The sequence below is a fragment of the Triticum urartu genome, chromosome 2A, assembly GCF_056163025.1.
Source record: "Triticum urartu cultivar PI428250 chromosome 2A, HENAU_Tu73, whole genome shotgun sequence".
Taxonomy (NCBI): Eukaryota; Viridiplantae; Streptophyta; class Magnoliopsida; order Poales; family Poaceae; genus Triticum; species Triticum urartu.
Window position 1 is genome coordinate 188,712,072 of NC_141874.1, and position 19,730 is coordinate 188,731,801.

The 19,730-nt window shown below is 44.6% G+C and overlaps 2 pseudogenes; one reads left to right on the forward strand and one right to left on the reverse strand.

The window, feature by feature from the left end:
• Positions 1-2,784: 2,784 nt before the first annotated feature.
• LOC147984480 (uncharacterized) lies at positions 2,785-4,560 on the reverse strand (annotated as a pseudogene).
• An 11,981-nt stretch (positions 4,561-16,541) lies between these two features.
• LOC147984481 (uncharacterized) lies at positions 16,542-18,197 on the forward strand (annotated as a pseudogene).
• Positions 18,198-19,730: the final 1,533 nt, after the last annotated feature.

Consider the following 19,730-nt stretch of genomic DNA (forward strand, 5'->3'; position numbering starts at 1 on the left):
CTGCCACCAGAGCCACCACCTCAGCACCAGCTACAGCCTCAGTTCCACCAGCTCCAGCATCTACTTCAGCTCCAACTCCAGCGTCTACTTCAGCGTCTATAGAAGCCTTCGTCCTTGGAGTGATCCGGACTCCACCACCACCAGAAGATCAAGCCTGAGCGTCGATCTAGCACTATGCATTTCTAGGAACTTTTTGGTAACTTGTTGCCAAAGGGGGAGAAGATGTATAGATGATAGGCTTCGAGAGAGAGAGAGAGTGTTGTTTTTTCTCTCTTGCTTTATTTGGTGGTTTTTCGAACTTGTTTGCTTTTGAGTGCTTGAGATACTATGTCATTGCTTGTGAGACATTGATGATCATGTGTTTGATCATAAGCTACACTTAATGCTTGCTTAATGCTATTATCTTATCTATCTTATGTGATCATTCACTATTCTTGGTGATCAGTGCATGTATTTCATTCTTATCATTTTAAGCGCTCCACCAAGATGTATGTGACATGGAAGAGTAACCCATGACTCTAACTCCTTGTGCATTTGCAGTCCAAAGCAAATTTTAAATATGCACAAACTTAGGGGGAGCTCTTACTTATCACATACTTCTCAAAGCGACGATATATTTCTTGCTTATTATCATTTGTCGAAGCTTTGATCTATATGTTGTCGTCAATTACCAAAAAGGGGGAGATTGAAAGTGCAACTATCCCTAGGTGGTTTTGGTAATTCATAACAACATATAGCTCATTGAGCTAATGCTATTCCAAGATGATTATTTCAGGAAAGCTCAATGATTGGCATGGTATGGATGTGAAAGTGGAACCCTCAAAATGCTAAGGACAAAGGATTGGCTCAAGCTCAAAAGCTCAATACTCTTCATTTTATATTTTAGTGATCCAAGATCACATTGAGTCTTTAGGAAAAGCCAATACTATCAAGGAGGGATGAGGTGTTGCTTAATGAGCCTCTTGCTTCATGTGCTTAGTGATATGCTCCAAAACCCTCAACTACTTTCCCATATCCACATATGACCTAAACCCTAAGCCAAACTCGGTCCTACCGATTCTTCCTATCTGGCGCCACCGAGTCTCACTTGTCATAAGCCACTGCCAAACCCTAGCAATTCGGTTCTACCGATTGGGATCTCGGTCTCACCGAGATGGGATTGCGAACTCTCTGTTTCCCTTTCGTAACTTTTCGGTCTCACCGAAAGAGCGAATCGGTCCCACCGAGATTGCAATGTAAATTCAGTGTTTCCCCTTTGTAACTTTTCGGTCTCACCGAAAGAGCAAATCGGTACCACGGAGTTTGCCTGACCAACTCTCTGGTTAGCTAATTACCAAATTCGGTCTCACCGAGTTTGTGTAATCGCTCTCACCGACATTACGTTATGCCCAAACCCTAACCATATCGGTCCTACCGAGTTGCATGTCAGTCCCACCGAAAATCTCTAACGGTCACTAGGTTTACATTTTCGGTCCGACCGAGTTTGTTGATTCGGTCCCACCGAGATTGGAAAACTGTGTGTAATGGTTGGATTTTGTGTGGAGGCTATATATACCCCTCCACCTCCTCTTCATTTGATGAGAGAGCCATCAGAACACATACACCATTCCAACTCATATGTTCTGAGAGAGAACCACCTCCTCATGTGTTGAGACCAAGATATTCCATTCCTACCATATGAATCTTGATCTCTAGCCTCTCCAAGTTGCTTTCCACTCAAATCTTCTTTCCACAAAATCCAAATCCTATGAGAGAGAGTTGAGTGTTGGGGAGACTATCATTTGAAGAACAAGAGCAAGGAGTTCATTACCTACACACCATTTGTTACTTCTTGGAGAGTGGTGTCTCCTAGATTGGCTAGGTGTCACTTGGGAGCCTCCGACAAGATTGTGGAGTTGAACCAAGGAGTTTGTAAGGGCAAGGAGATCGCCTACTTCGTGAAGATGTACCGCTAGTGAGGCAAGTCCTGTGTGGGCGATGGCCATGGTGAATTAGACAAGGTTGCTTCTTCGTGGACCCTTTGTGGGTGGTTGCTTCTTCATGGACCCTTCGTGGGTGGAGCCCTGTGTGCCCTCGCGCAACCGTTACCCTTTGTGGGTGGAGCCCTCCGTGAACTCTCGCAACCGTTACCCTTTGTGGGTTGAAGTCTCCATCAACGTGGATGTAGGATAGCACCACCTATCCGAACCACGGGAAAAACATCCGTGTCTCCAATCGCGTTTGAATTCTCCAAACCCTTCCCTTTACATTCTTGCAAGTTGCATGCTTTACTTTCCGCTGCCAGTATACTCTTTGCATGCTTGCTTGAATTGTGTGATGATTGCTTGACTTGTCCTAAAATAGCTAAAATCTGCCAAGAACTAAAATTGGGAAAAGGTTAAGTTTTTATTTGGTCAAGTAGTCTAATCACCCCCCTCTAGACATACTTTCGATCCTACAGCGCCCTCCACCCTCGTGTCCATGTGGATGCCCCCCTGCTGTGTTCTCAGTGCCAAATATTCTCAAATATTCTAGGAAAAATCATATTTAAATTTCAGGGCATTTGGAGAACTTTTATTTTCGGGGTATTTTTATATTGCACGGATAATTCAGATAACAGACAGAAAATACTATTTTTATTTAATTTAATATAAATATAAGAAAGTAAAAAAAGGGTACATAGAGTTGTGTTTTCTAACTTCATCCATCTCATGATCATCAAAAGGAATCCATTAACAAGGTTGATCAAGTCTTGTTAACAAACTCATTCCGAATAACATGGAACCAGAGAATTTTCAAATAAAACTAGGTTACCTCAACGGGGATATGCACATCCCCAACAATAAGAATATCATATTTCTTCTTGACAGTAGGAAGAGGAAATTCAAAACCTCCAAAAATAATCGATGGAATTTTCCCAATAGAATTGATACTGTGGACTTGAGGTTGTTTCCTCGGGAAGTGTACCGTATGCTCATTACCATTAACATGAAAAGTGACATTCCCTTTGTTGCAATCAATAACAGCCCCTACAGTATTCAAAAAGGGTCTTCCGAGAATAATAGACATACTATCGTCCTCGGGAATATCAAGAATAACAAAGTCCGTTAAAATAGTAACGTTTGCAACCACAATAGGCACATCCTCACAAATACCGACAGGTATAGCAGTTGATTTATCAGCAATTTGCAAAGATATTTCAGTAGGTGTCAACTTATTCAAATCAAGTCTACGATATAAAGAGAGAGGCATAACACTAACACCGGCTCCAAGATCACATAAAGCAGTTTTAACATAATTCCTTTTAATGGAGCATGGTATAGTGGGCACTCCTGGATCTCCAAGTTTCTTTGGTATTCCACCCTTAAAAGTATAATTAGCAAGCATGGTGTAAATTTCAGCTTCCGGTATCTTTCTTTTATTAGTAACAATTTCTTTCATGTACTTAGCATAAGGATTCATTTTGAGCATATCAGTTAATCGCATACGCTAAAAGATAGTTCTAATCATTTCAGCAAAGCGCTCAAAATCCTCGTCATCCTTTTTCTTGGATGGTTTGGGAGGAAAAGGCATGGGTTTTTGAACCCATGGTTCTCTTTCTTTACCATGTTTCCTAGCAACAAAGTCTCTCTTATCATAATGTTGATTCTTTGATTGTGGGTTATCAAGATCAACAGCAGGTTCAATTTCTATATCATTATCATCACTAGGTTGAGCATCAATATGAGCATTATCATTAACATTATCACCAGTTTCATGTTCATTACCAGATTGTGTTTCAGCATCAGAAATAGAAATATCATTTGGATTCTCGGGTGTTTCAGTAATAGGTTCACTAGAAGCGTGCAAAGTCCGATCATTCTCCGTTTTCTTCCTTTTATAAGGACTAGGTGCATCTATATTATTTCTCTGAGAATCTTGCTCAATTCTCTTAGGGTGGCCTTCAGGATACAAAGGTTCCTGGGTCATTTTACCTGTTCTAGTAGCCACTCTAACAGCAAAATCATTATTCTTACTATTCAATTCATTGAGCAAATCATTTTGTGCTTTAAGTACTTGTTCTACTTGATTGGTAACCATAGAAGCATGTTTACTAATAAGTTTAAGTTCACCTTTGACATTAGCCATATAATCACCCAAGTGTTCAAGCATATCAGCATTGCGTTTTAATTCTCTACCAAAGTAAGCATTGAAGTCTTCTTGCTTAACCATAAATTTATCAAACTCATCTAAGCATGGGCTAGCAAACTTAGTAAATGGGATTTCAGCTTTATCATATCTATAGAGAGAATTTACCTTTACTACCTGTGTTAGGTTATCAAGACCATGTATTTCTTCAATAGGAGATGGATTAAAATTATGCATTTCTTCGACAGGCGGTAAATTAAGACCATGTATTTCTTCAATAGGAGGTAAATTCTTAACATCTTCAGCTTTAATACCCTTTTCTTTCATGGATTTCTTTGCCTCTTGCATATCTTCAAAACTGAGAAATAGAACACCTCTCTTCTTTGGAGTTGGTTTAGGAATAGGCTCGGGAGTTGGCTCAGGAAGTGTCCAAATATTTTCATTTGTCAACATATTATTCAATAGAATTTCAGCTTCATCCAGTGTTCTTTCCCTGAAAACAGAACCAGCACAACTATCCAGGTAATCTATGGAAGCATCGGTTAGTCCATTATAAAATATATCAAGTATTTCATTTTTCTTAAGAGGATGATCAGGCAAAGCATTTAGTAATTGGAGAAGCCTCCCCCAAGATTGTGGGAGACTCTCTTCTTCAATTTGCACAAAATTATATATATCCCTTAACGCAGCTTGTTTCTTATGAGCACAGAAATATTTAGTAGAGAAGTAATAAATCATATCCTAGGGACTACGCACACAACCAGGATCAAGGGAATTAAACAATATCTTAGCATCACCCTTTAATGAGAACGGGAATATTTTAAGGATATAAAAGTAGCGAGTTCTCTCATAATTAGTGAACAAGGTAGCTATATCATTTAATTTAGTAAGATGTGCCACAACAGTTTTACATTCATAGCCATAAAAAGGATCAGATTCAACCAAAGTAATTATATCAGGATCAACAGAGAATTCATAATCCTTATCAGTAACATAGATAGGTGAAGTAGCAAAATCAGGGCCAGGTTTCATTCTAGCATTAAGGGATTGCTGCTTCCATTTAGCTAATAACCTCTTTAGATCATATCTATCATTGTAAGCTAAAATAGCTCTAGTAGCTTCTTCATCCATAACATAACCCTCTGGAACAATAGGAAATTCATATTTATTAGGGGGAGAGTCCTCATCATCACTTTCATCAATATTATTAGTTTCAATAATTTCATTCTCTCTAACCCTAGCAAGTTGTTCATCAAGAAATTCACCAAGTGGCACAGTAGTATCAAGCATAGAAGTAGTTTCATCATAAGTATCATGCATAGCAGAAGTGGCATCATCAATAATATGCGACATATCAGAAATAGCAAAAGAAGGTTTAGGTGTCGCAAGCTTACTCAAAACAGAAGGTGAATCATGTGCAGAGCTAGATGGCAGTTCCTTACCTCCCCTCGTAGTCGAGGGATAAATCTTGGTTCTTGGATCTTTCAAGTTCTTCATAATGATAAGCAGATATAAATCCCAAGTGACTCAAAGAATAGAGCTATGCTCCCCGGCAACGGTGCCAGAAAATAGTCTTGATAACCCACAAGTATAGGGGATCGCAACAGTTTTTGAGAGTAGAGTATTCAACCCAAATTTATTGATTCGACACAAGGGGAGCCAAAGAATATTCTCAAGTATCAGCAGCTGAGTTGTCAATTCAACCACACCTGGAAACTTAATACCTTTAGCAAAGTATTTAGTAGCAAAGTAATATGATAGTAGTGGTAACGGTAGCAAAAGGTAATGATAACAAAAGCAATGTTTTTGGTATTTTGTAGTGATTGTAACAATAGCAACGGAAAAGTAAATAAGCGAAGAACAATATATGGAAAGCTCGTAGGCAATGGATCAGTGATGGAGAATTATGCCGGATGCGGTTCATCATGTAACAATCATAACCTAGGGTGACACAGAACTAGCTCCAATTCATCAATGTATTGTAGGCATGTATTCCGAATATAGTCATACATGCTTATGGAAAAGAACTTGCATGCCATCTTTTGTCCTACCCTCCCGCGGCAGCGGGGTCCTAGCGGAAACTAAGGGATATTAAGGCCTTCTTTTAATAGAGAACCGGGCCAAAGCATTAACACATAGTGAATACATGAACTCCTCAAACTACGGTCATCAACGGGAGTGGTCCCGATTATTGTCACTTCGGGGTTGCCGGATCATAACACATAGTAGGTGACTATAGACTTGCAAGATAGGATCAAGAACTCTCATATATTGATGAAAACATAATAGGTTCATATCTGAAATCATGGCACTCGGGCCCTAGTGACAAGCATTAAGCATACAAAATCATAGCAACATCAATCTCAGAACATAGTGGATACTAGGGATCAAACCCTAACAAAACTAACTCGATTACATGATAAATCTCATCCAACCCATCACCGTCCAGCAAGCCTAAGATGGAATTACTCACACACGGCGGTGAGCATCATGAAATTGGTGATGGAGGATGGTTGATGATGACGATGGCGACGGATTCCCCTCTCAGGAGCCCCAAATGGACTCCAGATCAGCCTGCCCGAGAGGTTTTAGGGCTTGGCGGCGGCTCCGTATCGTAAAACGCGATGAATCTTTCTCCTTGATTTTTTTCTCCCCGAAAGTGAATATATAGAGTTGGAGTTGAGGTCGGAGGAGCTCCAGGGGGCCCACGAGGTAGGGGGCGCGCCCAAGGGGGCAGGCGCGCCCCCACCCTCGTGGCTAGGGTGTGGGCCCCCTGGCATTGATCTTTTGCCAGTAATTTTTATTATTTCCAAAAAGATGCTCCGTGGAGTTTCAGGTCATTCCGAGAACTTCTGTTTGTGCACATAAATAACACCATGGCAATTCTGCTGAAAATAGCGTCAGTCCGGGTTAGTTCCATTCAAATCATGCAAGTTAGAGTCGAAAACAAGGGCAAAAGTGTTTGGAAAAGTAGATACGACGGAGACATGTCATCATGCACCCTTGAAGAGTGGTCTATTAAAGTTTACAATGATAGTGCAACATATTTGTGGCACTACCGTTTAGGTCATATTGGTGTAAAGCGCATGAAGAAACTCCATGCTGATGGAAATTTGGAATCACTTGATTATGAATCATTTGATACTTGCAAACCATGCCTCATGGCAAGAGGTCTAAAACTCTGTTCTCCGAAACAATGGAGCGAGCTGATGACTTATTGGAAATAGTACATACCGATGTATGCGGTCCGATGAGTGTTGAAGCACGCGGGGGCTATCGTTATTTTCTGACCTTCATAGATGATTTCAGTAGGTATGGGTATATCTACTTGATGAAACACAAGTCTGAAACATTAGAAAAGTTCAAAGAATTTCAGAGTGAAGTAGAGAATCATCATAAGAAGAAAATAAAGTTTCTACGAACTGATCACGGAGGCGGATAGTTGAGTTACGAGTTTGGCCTTTATTTAAAACAATGTGGAATTGTTTCACAACTCACGCCAACTGGCAAACCATAGCGTAATGGTGTGTCCGAACATCATAACCACACTTTATTAGATATGGTGCGGTCTATGATGTCTCTTACCGATTTTCCACTATCGTTTTGGGGTTATGCATTAGAGACAGCTACATTCACATTAAATAGGGCACCATCTAAATCTGTTGAGACGACACCGTATGAACTATGGTTTGGCAAGAAACCTAACCTGTCATTTCTTAAAGTTTTAGGTTGCGACACTTGTGTCGAAAGGCTTCAGCCTGATAAGCTTGGACCCAAATCATATAAGTGTGTGTTCATAGGATACTCTAAGGAAACAATTGGGTACACCTTCAACCACAGATCAGAAGGCAAGATCTTTGTTGCCAAGAATGGAACCTTTCTAGACAAGGAGTTTCTCTCGAAAGAAGTGAGTGGGAGGAAAGTAGAACTTGATGAGGTAATTGTACCTTCTCTCAATTTGGAAAGTAGCACATCAGAGAAATCCATTCCCATGTTGCCTACACCAACTAGAGAGGAAGCTAATGATAATGATCATGAAGCTTCAGATCAAGTTACTACTAGACCTTGTAGGTGAACAGAGCATGTTTCGCACTAGAGTGGTACGGTAATCCTGTTCTGGAAGTCATGTTACTAGACCATGGCGAACCTACGAACTATGAAGAAGCTATGATGACCCTAGATTTCGATAAATGGCTTGAGGCCATGACATCTGAGATAGGATCCATGTATGAGAAGAAAGTGTGGACTTTGGTGGACTTGTCCGATGATCGGCAAGCCATTGAGAATAAATGGATCTTCAAGAAAAAGACTGACGCTGATGGTAATGTCACTATCTACGAAGCTCGACTTGTCACAAAAAGGTTTTTAACAAGTTCAAGGGTTGACTACGATGAGACCTTCTCACCCGTAGCGATGCTTAAGTCAGTCTGAGTCATGTTAGCAATTGCTGCATTTTATGATTATGAAATTTGGCAAATGGACGTCAAAACTGCATTCCTTAATGGATTTCTTAAAGAAGAGTTGTATATGATGCAACCAGAAGGTTTTGTCGACCCTAAAGGTTCTAACAAAGTGTGCAAGCTCCAGCAATATCCATGGACAGGTGCAAGCATCTCGAAGTTGGAATATACGCTTTGAGGAGGTAATCAAAGCATATGGTTTTATACAGACTTTCGATGAATCCTATATTTACAAGAAAGTGAGTGGGAGCTCTATAGCATTTCTGATATTATATGTAGATGACATATTGTTGATTGGAAATGATATATAATTTCTGGATAGCATAAAAGGATACTTGAATAAGAGTTTTCAATGAAAGAACTCGGTGAAGCTGCTTATATATTGGGCCTCAAGATCTATAGAGATAGATCAAGATGCTTAATAGGACTTTCACAAAGCACATACCTTGACAAAGTTTTGAAGAAGTTCAAAATGGATCTGTCAAAGAAAGGGTTCTTGCATGTGTTACAAGGTGTGAAGTTGAGTCAGACTCAATGCCCGACCACTGCAGAAGATAGAGAGAAAACGAAAGTCATTCCCTATGCCACAACCATAGGTTCTATCATGTATGCTATGCTATGCTGTGTACCAAACCTGATGTGTGCCTTGCCATACGTCTTGCAGGGAGGTACCAAAGTAATCTAGGAGTGGATCACTGGACATCGGTCAAGAACATCCTCAAGTACCTGAAAAGGACCAAGCATATGTTTCTCATTTATGGAGGTGACAAAGAGCTTGTCGTAAATGGTTACGTCGATGCTAGCTTTGACACTGATCTGGATGACTCTAAGTCACAAACCGGATACGTATTTATATTGAATGGTGGAGCTGTCAGTTAGTGCAGTTCCAAGCAAAGCGTCATGGCGGGATCTACGTGTGAACCGGAGTACATAGCTGCTTCAGAAGCAGCAAATGAAGGAGTCCGGATGAAGGAGTTCATATCCGATTTGGGTGTAATACCTAGTGCATCGGATCCAATGAAAATCTTTTGTGACAACATTGGAGCAATTGCCTTGGCGAAGGAATCCAGGTTTCAAAACAGAACCAAACACATCAAGAGATACTTCAACTCCATTCGTGAACAAGTCAAGGATGGAGACATAGAAATTTTCAAGATACATACGGATCTGAATGTGGCAGACCCGTTGACTAAGCCTCTTCCGTGAGCAAAACATGATCAGCACCAAGACTCCATGGGTGTTAGATTAATTACAATGTAATCTAGATTATTGACTCTAGTGCAAGTGGGAGACTGAAGGAAATATTCCCTAGAGGCAATAATAAGGTTGTTATTTTCTATTTCCTTATTCATGATAAAGGTTTATTATTCATGTGTGAGTACATAAACAAACACCGTGTCCCTAGTGAGCCTATACTAGACTAGCTCGTTGATCAAAGATGGTTAAGTTTTCCTAACCATTGACATGACTTGTCACTTGATAACGGGATCACATCATTAGGAGAATGATGTGATGGACAAGACCCATCCGTTAGCATAGCATAATGATCGTTCAGTTTTATTGCTATCGCTTTCTTCATGTCAAATACATATTCCTTCGACTATGATATTATGCAACTCCCGGATACCGGAGGAATCCCTTGTGTGCTATCAAACGTCACAACATAGCTGGGTGATCAAAAAGATGCTCTACAGGTATCTCCGAAGGTGGTTGTTGAGTTGGCATAGATCAAGATTAGGATTTGTCACTCTGAGTATCGGAGAGGTATCTCTGGGCCCTCTCGGTAATACACATCATAAGCTTGCAAGCAAATGACTAAGGAGTTATTCATGAGGTTATGTATCACAAAACGAGTAAAGAGACTTGCCGGTAACGAGATTGAACTAGGTATGAAGGTACTGATGATCGAATCTCGGGCAAGTAAACATTCCGATGGATAAAGGGAATTACGTATGTTGTCATAACAGTTCGACCGATGAAGATCTTCGTAGAATATGTAGGAGCCAATATGGGCATCCAGGTTCTGCTATTGGTTATTTATCGGAGAGATGTTGCTGTTATGTCTACATAGTTCTCGAACCCGTAGGGTCCGGACGCTTAACGTTCGATGACGATATAGTATTATAGGAGTTATGTGATTTGGTGACCGAATGATTTTTGGAGTCCCAGATGAGATCACAAACATGACGAGGAGTCTCTAAATAGTCGAGAGGTAGAGATTGACATATTGGACGAGGGTATTCAGACATCGGATGTGTTTCGGGGGGTACCGGGTACTTATCGGTAACCGGAAGGGGTTCCGGGCACCCCCGACAAAAGATATGGGCCTTATGGGCCAAGAGGGGAAACACACCAGCCACAAGGGGCTGGTGCGCCCCCCCATATGGGCTGGCCTAAGGAGGGGAAGGAAGGGGAGAAGGGAAAGGAAAGTGTGAATTAGGATTCCCACTTCCTTCCTCCCCCCTCTCTCCTTCTCCCTCGGTTAAATATGGCAAGGGGCGCCACTTGGGGAGGACCCCAAGTAGGATTTGGCCTACTTGGGGCGCCCCCTGGCATGCTCCCCTCTCCCTCCCACCTATATATATGTGGGGGGGCGTCCTAGCACACACCAGATCAATTGTTAGCCGTGTGCGGCGCCCCCCTCCACCATTTACACCCCCGGTCATATTTTCGTAGTGCTTAGGCAAAGCCCTGCGGAGATCACTTCACCATCACCGTCACCATGCCGTTGTGTTGATGGAACTCATCGACTACGTCGACGTCTTGCTGGATCAAGAAGGCGAGGAACGTCACCGAGTTGAACGTGTGCAGAACGCGGAAGTGTCGTGCATTCGATACTTGATCGGTTGACGTGAGAAGAAGTTCGACTACGTCAACCGTGTTGTGAAACGCTTCCTCTTATGGTCTACGAGGGTACGTAGACACACTCTCCCCCTCGTTTCTATGCATCTCCATGGATAGATCACTGTGTGTGCGTACATTTTTATATTTCCCATGCAACGATTCCCAACAGATACCACCTGCTGCCTCCCCCTTGTCACATCTTCTTGCTTCGGTCCGCCGCCCAGCCACCTTTCCGCCTCCACTGCAGGTGCTCATGACTCCCAAATCAACCGAGCGCCCAACCCTCGCCATGTGTCTTACAAGGACGCCTTGCTCTCTAGTAATCTGGTGTCATCAGGGTCATCATGTCCCTCGCATCCCGCACCAAATCTTTCCTTCAGATATGGCAAACCTAATGACCTTCACTGCCACTGTTACCGATGTTTCTCATATAGTCATCGACGCCGAGATTGTAGGGATCCAACTGTCTACTGGCTGTGCCGAAGGGTTGGCCATTGATACGCCTCCGCCGTATCTATAATTTTTGATTGTTTCATGCCAATATTATACACCTTTCACATACTTTTGGCAATATTTTATATAATTTATTTGCACTAACCTATTGATCCAGTGCCCAGTGCTAGTTCCTGTTTGTTGCATGTTTTTGTTTCGCAGAAAATCCATGTTTAGAGCATTGAATCACTCGTGTCTTAATATTCATGCCATGACTAGACATATGATCAAGTTTATGCTAGGTAGCATTCCACATCAAAAATTATCTTTTTTTATCGTTTACCTACTCGAGGATGAGCAGGAATTATGCTTGGGGATGCTGATACGCCTCCGTCGTATCTATAATTTTTTATTGTTTATGCCAATATTATACAACTTTCACTTTGGCAACATTTTATATGTTTTATTTGAACTAACCTATTGATCCAATGCCCAGTGCCAGTTCTTGTTTGTTGCATGTTTTTGTTTCGCAGAAAATTCATATCAAACGAAGTCCACATGCAATAAAAAATTTCGGATAATTATTTTGGTATATTTGTGAATTTTGGGAGGTGGAATCAACGTAAACGGGGCCCCACAGGCCACAAGATACAGCAGGGTGCGCCCAAGTGTCTTATGATCACCTCGTATGTCGGTTGGATCTCTACTTCGGGCGCAAGGAAGCTTATATCCAGAAAAAAAATTTGTGTTAAAATTTCAGCGCAACCGGAGTTACAGATCTCCTGGAATATAAGAAACGATTTTCGGTCAGATCTAGGAAACGCGAAACAGAAGAGAACAGAGAGACATATCCAATCTCGGGGGGGGGGGGGGGCTCCCGCCCTCCGCCGCCATGGAGGCCATGGACCATAGGGGGAACTCTCCTCCCATCTAGGGGGAGGTCAAGGAAGAAGAAGAAGTATGGGGGCTCTCTCCCAGTCTCCCCCACTCTCCCGGTGGCGCCGGAGTGTCGCCGGGGCAAGAATTGTGATGGTGATCTACATCAACAATCTTGCTACCGTCAACACCAACTTTCTCCCGCTCTATGCAGCGGTGTAACACCTCTCCTCCCTGCTGTAATCTCTAGTTAAACATGGTGCTCAACTCCATATATTATTTCCCAATGATCTATGGTTATCCTATGATGTTTGAGTATATCCGTTTTGTCATGTGGGTTAATCATGATCTTGGTTGGTATGATTGTATATTTTATTTATGGTGCTGTCCTACGGTGCCCTCCATGTCACGCGAATGGAGGGCCCCCGCCATAGGGTGTTGCAATATGTTCATGGTTTGCTTATTGTCGGTGTTGCGAGGGTGACAATAGCCTAAACGCGGATAAGTGGGTTATGCCGTATGGGAGTAAAGAGGACTTGATACTTAATGCTATGGTTTGGTTTCACAACCTTAATATCTTTAGTAGTTGTGGATGCTTGCTAGGGGTCCAATCATAAGTGCATATGATCCAAGTAGAGAAAGTATGTTAGTTCATGCCTCTCCCTCATGTAAAATTGCAAGAATGATTACCGGTACTCGTTATCGATTGCCTAGGGACAAATGACTTTCTTGTTGACAAAAGCTATCCACTTTTATTACCTTGCAATTTATCTGTAGTTTTGTTCTCGCAAAGTACTCGTAGTTTTATTCTTGCAAAATAGTTTCATACTTGTTTTAGGTAAAACAAACGTTAAGTGTGCATAGAGTTGTATTGGTGGTCGATAGAACTTGAGGGAATATTTGTTCTACCTTTAGCTCCTCATTGGGTTTGACACTCTTATTTATCGAAGAAGGATACAAACGATCTCCTATACTTGCGGGTTATTAGCCATCTCAGCTTCCAGTGCCATATCCGCGTCTATGGTTTTGCTCCTAGTGTCTCGTCTACGCCTACTTATACTTGCTCATCTCCACCACAAGTTCTTCCATCCAGCTACAGCCCTTCTCCACCTGCTCTAGCCTGGGACCTTCCGTGCTCCCCCCTGCACTCCTTCCCTCCTGCACCCATTGATCTTGTAGTTTGCGGCCGCCTCACCTCGCTTGATGTCCACTATCCCATAATCCCTGACCAAAACACTCTCGTGCGTCTCGTCAACATCTCACCACCACGTCCCAACTTCCTGCCTTGACTCAAGCGTGTCTTCCAGCAGCGTCTCGGCATTACTGTCATTTGCTTTGCTGGGTCTATGGTGGGTACTACTTCGCCATCTTCCAGCGTGAGCAGGAGCAGCTAGCCGCCCTCCGCGCGAGCCCTCTTTATGTTGGTTCTCGCACTGTTCGGATCCTCCCACACGGTCCGGGTGACAACACCTTCACCTTCTCCTTCAAGCACGTCATCAACCTCTTGCTGGAAAAGCTTCCTTTGTAGCTGTGGAACCAGCATGGGGTGGCGGCGTCCGTCGTTGGCTTCGCTAGCACTCCACGGGTTGAGGATGCTTGCCTTTACGGCATCGAGTTCTCAAGCATCTTCATGCTGGTGAAGGTCCAGGCTCTCCAACACATCCCCCACAACCTTGCATTCCACTGCTTCGACGGGGCCGGGACCTATGGTGATGTCCTCATCAACGAGATATGGGACGTCGCTCGCTCGCTCGGCGCTCCCTCTGCTCCGCCCCTGCCCCTGCTGGGCCGCCGTGAAGATGGTGGTTCCGGTGGCGGCGGTAGTTCTCTACCGAGGATGCTTCCCCGCCAAGGCCATGCGCACCCTCATGGGACGCGCGCGGCGCCTAGCCACCTGGTGGAGGAGGACGGTATGTCCATGCGTGCTTACCGCTCATCAAGATGGCCACCTTCCATCTTCCCACTACTGAGCAGATCACTCACGAGGACGAGAACCATAGCTGCCTCTACTCTTTATTGCTGGCTGCTGACGTCCACAAGCCTCGTGTTGTCGTCTCCTTCGACCCCGACACCATGTGCTTTTCCTTCAAGCTTGAGCTCAGCCACCGCGGCCTGCCTCGGGCTCGATCTCGGTGCACCCTGTAGCGGTGGATGACGGCTACTTACCCTCGTTTGATCTTCGCTCCAAGATGCTCGCGTGGGAAAGTTGTCGCTCCCTGCTATTCAAGTTCTAGCATCAGTCCAGGGATGGCGATCTGTGTCCCCACACCCTGTCTCTACTGCCTTCAGTCGAGTGCAGGCACCTCCCAAGCCCATCATGCCAGCTGGGTTGCTTCCTGCAGTGGGCTCCTTCTCTATTTTTTCGAGGCAGCCATCTTGCCGGCGGATGCCTACTTCTTGGCCCACGCACGCGTGTAAGCCCATCAAGTCCTTGCAGCCCGATCCATCTGCTCCAGGACCATCAAGCACATGCCTCCGCTTAGGGAAGGCCTGCTTCCCGGTGGTATCACCTCCCTGGTGGTGGCTACTAATCTCAGGCACGGAGCCTGTAGTCTGCTCCCCGCACAGGCGGCGGTCGTCTTGTGCAAATGCCCTGCGCCACCACTAGAGCCTTGGGCGGGGGATCTCCTCTCATCCCCGCCTACGCCGCTGCTCCTGGAGCCAGCGGTGCCTATCCCTGGAGCCTCCCTGTCCTCTCATCTGGCAATGGCTAGTCGGGTTGTGCAACCCCTGGATCCGATGTCTGCTCCCCTCCCGCTAGAGCTGGGGCACCAGGTTATTCCTCGCTCTGTGCCGGCGGTTGTCTGGAGGAGACATCCATCATGGGGTAAGCTATGGCTGTGACACCTTGCTCTCTACGCCGCAGCTCTTGGATCCTGAAGATGTACGATGGGGAGCGTGTAGGCTCAGTTGAGCGGGCGTCCAAGCGGAAGGCGGCGGTGTCTGGTGCTGCCTCCGCTAGCTCTCCCGCCAGGCGTTCACCTTCTCCTAGCGGCCGTCGTAATTTGGCTAAGGTGGCTGCCATGACCAGCTTGCTGGAGCTTCCCCTCTCCGACACCCCCAGGCCGCTTACCGGGAATAAGCTCAAGCAACTGGCAAAATGTTGCGACCTCAACGCCGACGTCATCCTTGCCCAAGCTCAAGCTTAAGCATTTTCCTCTCGTGGGGCCGCTCACTCCTCCCAGGATGATGGCTCCTCTGCTTCTTCTGATGGTGATTGCACTGTTCTGAATGTGTAGGTCCAGTTTGCCTGCAGCTCGGTTGCGGCTGTTGCGACTGCTGCTCACGGTCCTTCGGGCCTTGCTTATCTTTAGTTTTGCATCTTATCCTCGGAGGCTGCATAGCCCAGCTCCATCTCAGGCTTATCTGCATGTTTCCTGCATTGGTTTGATGTCCATAGCTTGTTCTAGGTTCAGTCTGTATTAGGTCTCTTTCGAGCCTTCTATGTACAAGACCAATTTGCATTTCCATATTCATGATCATGCTCGCTTTGTGTTATTTCTCTTTATGCTCGTGCTACTGCCATACCTTGTGATTCATGAAAGTTCTTGATTGGAATGTTTGTGGCCTTGGTGATAAGGACAAGTGTTCTTTGGTTTGTGACACCCTAACCTCTTGTCGCCCTAGTGTGGTTTTTGCTTGCAGGAGACTAAGCTGGACACGCTCCCGAAGAGGAAGTTGAATGCTTTTCTTCCATCTTATCTTGTTCGTCATGTGGCTTTCCCCTCTGATGGCTTGTCTGGTGGTCTGTTGGTGGCCTGGGACTCCTCTGTTGTTTCTGGGCAGTCTCTAGCAACACACAAATACCACATTACTATCAGAATGGCAACTACTTCGAGCAATTCTGCTTTCTTATTCACTGCTGTTTATGCCCCTTGTTTGGATCAGGACAAGCCTCTCTTCTTTGAAGCTATTGATTCAACTATTGGCATGATTACAAAACCCTGGTTGGTAGTTGGTGATTTTAACATGTATCGCTCCGAGCATGAGAAATCCTGCGGTCGAGTTAATTGATCTATGGTGGATATGTTCAATGGTTGGATTAGGGACCATGGTCTTGATGAGGTCGAAGTCAGCAACAGAAAGTTTACTTGGTCCAACAAAAGGGATAATCCAACACTAGTACGTCTTGACAGAGTACTTGTGAACACAAAGTGGATTATGGGGTTTGCTCAAACTTCTGCTTCTGCCTTCCTACTGTCACTTCTGATCAATGCCCATCCTGGTCCAATTCAGTCACGAGGCCAGCAAGAGTAGTTTATTCTATATGGAGAATCACTAGTTAGTTATGGAGGACACACGAAAGATCATCTTGGGCTAGTCAGTCCTATGTTTCGCTTATTAATTTTAAGATGAGGCGCGTTCGTGCAGCCTTGAGGCACTAGAAGAGGAACATGGCTATACTTGATCTTCTTATCAATAACAATAAGCACGTGGTCGAGTATCTGAATGCTATTGAGGAACGACATCCGTTATCTCCTCTCGAGATGGTTCTAAGGCAGTTTGCCTCTGCCAAAGTTGAAGAACTTATTCTGTGGCAAGCTGGGATGTGGCGTAGGAGGGCCAAGCTGTGTTGGTGTGTCTCCGAGGATGAGAGCAACAAGTTCTTTCATGCAACTGCTAACTGTCATGCTAGGAGGAATAGGATCAAAGTTGTTCATGAAGAGGTTGAGTTCTTTAACAATAAGCATAAACTTTAGCTCACCACCAATTACTTCTCTGAACTTCTTGGGCAGCCCTCTCCTTCCTTGCCAATAGTACATCCTAGCTCTTTGTACCTTGTTCTGGACCTTTCCTGCCTTACAGGAGAATTCACCTGGTCTGAGATCGTTGGTGGTATCGACCACTCCCCGAAGAACCGGAGTCCTGGTCCGGATGGATTCACTAATGTGTTCTTCAAGCTTTTTCACATGACTCTCAGACCCGATTTAGAGCTCTTCTTTTTCAGATTTGTATCATAATCGCGTGGACCTGGCTGGGATTAATACGACTTTCATCTTGCTCCTGCCTAAAAAAGATACGCCTCTGTAGCTGCGTGATTACAGGCCTATTTCTGTTGTCCACAGTGTGCCCAAGCTAGCTAGTAAGGTTCTTGCTTGTAGGCTGCAGTGTCAGATCCCACATCTAGTTCATTATCTTCAGTATGGTTTTGCTAAAGGGAGATCAATTGTGGAAAACTTTGCTATGGCTGCTGATATGGTCCAGACTGCTCATAAGAGGCATCTGCCTATAGTTGTTCTCAAGCTTGACTTCCAGAAAGCTTTTGATACGGTCAGCTGGCAGTGCCTTTTTACTATTATGGAAGCTCGAGGATTCCCTCAGAGATGGATCAGCTGGGTTTCTTCGCTTCTATCCTCGGCTAGTTCTAGAGTCTTGGTTAATGGTGAGCTTGGTGATCCTTTTGCGGCAAAAATAGGTCTGAGGCAGGGTGACTTTACACCCGCGTATCTTTTCATCTTGGTAGCAGATGTTCTGTAGGGATTATGTTGTGCATAGTGTGAGGCTGGTAACTTGGTTCATCCACTTGGGTCGGATCGGTTGTTTCCGGTTTTGCAGTACGCAGACGACACACAACTACTTTTTCAGGTTAATATGCAGCAAGCCACTGTCATCAAGCATATTATTACAACCTTTTCAGACTTCTCAGGTTTGCACATTAATTTTCACAAGAGTACTTTGTTCCCTATATGCATGGAGACCGCGGTTGCTAGCCAGATTGCTACCCTCTTTGGTTACCCGGTCTCCTCGTTCCCCTACACGTACCTTGGCCTCCCTCTTTCATTGCACAAAATCAGGCACGACATGCTTTTGCCGGTAGTCCACAGTGCCGATAAGAGGTTATCTAGATGGTTGGCAGCCCTTCTATCTTCTGGTGGTTGTCTAACATTGATTAATTCAGTGCTTTCTAGTATACCAAGCTACTTTATGTCATGTTTTCCCTAGCCTAAGGAGTCTCTTGCTAAGTTGGAGAGTCTGCTATGGGCATTTTCTTGGCAAGGAAAGAATCATGCTAAGGGTGGCCTATTGGCGAATGTTGCATGGGAAACAAAAAAAATCCTACGCTCACCAAGATCAATCTAGGAGATGAACATCTATGAGAGGAGAGATTGCATCTACATACCCTGGTAGATCGCTAAGCGGAAGCGTTAAGATATGCGGTTGATGTAGTCAAACTTATTCGCGATGCTATCACGATCCATCTCGCGAACTCCTGATCCAAGCGCCAAACGGACACCACCTCCGTGTTCAACACACACACACCCGGATCGGTGACACCTTCACCTCCTCGATCCAGCTGGCGATGGTGAAGAATTATATTGAGTCCTCTGTCAGCACGGCGGTGTGGTGGCGGTGGTGGTGGAGCAATCTCAGGAGAGCTTCGCTAAGCTGCGGGGAGAGAAAGAGAGGAACTACGAGGGAGAGGGAGGGCAGCGCCGTGGCATATATAGATGAGGGTGTGTCTGCCCTCCCTCTACCCCTATATATATAGGGGAAGGGAGGAGGAGGGGGCACCATAGGGTTTCCCCTAGGAGGGCGGTGGACACCACAGATGGGGGCACCCCTAGGGAAACCATAGGGCGGCTTGCCCCCCAAGCCAGGTGGAGGCATCCCTAGGGGGCGCTTGATACGTCCATTTTGCATCATGTCTTCCTACTATTATTTATAATGTTTTTATGCATAATAATGCTTTTTGGAGCAATTCTAATGCCTTTTCTCTCATAATATGCAAGGTACACACAAAGAGGGAGAATTCCGGCAGCTGGAAATCTGGATCTGGAAAAGCTACGTCAGGCCACCTATTATGTACAATTCCAAATGAGCTGAAACTTTACGGGGATTTTTTATGGAATATATGAGGAATATTGGAGCCAATAAGTACTAGAGGGGCCCCACCAGGTGGGCACAACCCACCTGGGCGCACTAGGGAGCTAGGGGCGCACTGGTACAGCGACATGCTAAACAAACGGTTTTTAACCCCTTTCTGTGATGGCATTTGGAACCGTCGTCAAG